The sequence below is a fragment of the Nansenia antarctica genome (genome assembly GCF_963989245.1).
Source record: "Nansenia antarctica genome assembly, chromosome: 7".
Classification (NCBI taxonomy): Eukaryota; Metazoa; Chordata; class Actinopteri; order Argentiniformes; family Microstomatidae; genus Nansenia; species Nansenia antarctica.
In genome coordinates, this window is record NC_137677.1 from 29,779,370 (window position 1) to 29,780,973 (window position 1,604).

Here is a 1,604-nt window from a genome sequence, read left to right on the forward strand (position 1 = left end):
ACATCAGACATGACTGGTCAGACCTAACACCACATCAGACATGACTGGTCAGACCTAACACCACATCAGACATGACTGGTCAGACCTAACACCACATCAGACATGACTGGTCAGACCTAACACCACATCAGACATGACTGGTCAGACCTAACACCACATCAGACATGACTGGTCAGACCTAACACCACATCAGACATGACTGGTCAGACCTAACACCACATCAGACATGACTGGTCAGACCTAACACCACATCAGACATGACTGGTGAGCTCCACCTGACTAACTGTCAGTAAAAGTGATGTTCATTGTGTGTGTTTAAAGTAGAGATGTTTACAGTAGAGGTGTGTTTACAGTAGAGGTGTGTTTACAGTAGAGGTGTGTTTACAGTAGAGGTGTTTACAGTAGAGGTGTTTACAGTAGAGGTGTGTTTACAGTAGAGGTGTTTACAGTAGAGGTGTTTACAGTAGAGATGTTTACAGTAGAGGTAAGTAAGTAAGTAAGTAAGTAAGTAAAGCTTTATTTATATAGCACCTTTCATACAAGAAATGCAGCTCAAAGTGCTTTACAACAGGAATAAGAACATAAAGTGAATATAAAAACATATACAAGCATAGAATGAATATAAAAGCAGGGGAAAACAGTTAAAAGAAAAGGTAAAGATTTACATTTCTTACACACTATGTGATGCATGTCATACATTCATACACTACTATATATTATTTTAGCCCCCTCAGTGAGTGTAGTCACGCTAGTATGGGACCTGCACCTGTGGTACACGCTACCCCACCCGCAATGTACTGCCCTCTCACTTGGTTGCAGGGTATTTCAGCCGGGCCTGGTTACCCCTTAATATCCAGGACAATCGTCCCTTCCTGGGGCCTGGTTACCCCTTAATATTTCTCGGCGGGCCTGGTTACCCCTGAAATCTAGTATCCAGGACCTACTGTCCCTTCCTTAAGCCTAACTTGGATCTCGGCGGGGCTGGTTACCCCTGAAATCTAGTATCCAGGACCTACTGTCCCTTCCATAAGCCTAACTTGGATCTCGGCGGGCCTGGTTACCCCTGAAATCTAGTATCCAGGACCTACTGTCCCTTCCTTAAGCCTAACTTGGATCTCGGCGGGCCTGGTTACCCCTGAAATCTAGTATCCAGGACCTACTGTCCCTTCCTTAAGCCTAACTTGGATCTCGGCGGGCCTGGTTACCCCTGAAATCTAGTATCCACCAGGACCTACTGTCCCTTCCTTAAGCCTAACTTGGATCTCGGCTGGCCTGGTTACCCCTGAAATCTAGTATCCAGGACCTACTGTCCCTTCCTTAAGCCTAACTTGGATCTCGGCGGGCCTGGTTACCCCTGAAATCTAGTATCCAGGACCTACTGTCCCTTCCTTAAGCCTAACTTGGATCTCGGCGGGCCTGGTTACCCCTGAAATCTAATATCCAGGACCTACTGTCCCTTCCTTAAGCCTAATCAGATCTCGGCGGGCCTGGTTACCCCTGAAATCTAATATCCAGGACCTAGTATACTGTCCCTTCCTTTAGCCTACTTAGACCTCGGCGGGTCGAGGTCCATCACTAGTACGTGAATATAAAAGCAGGGGAAA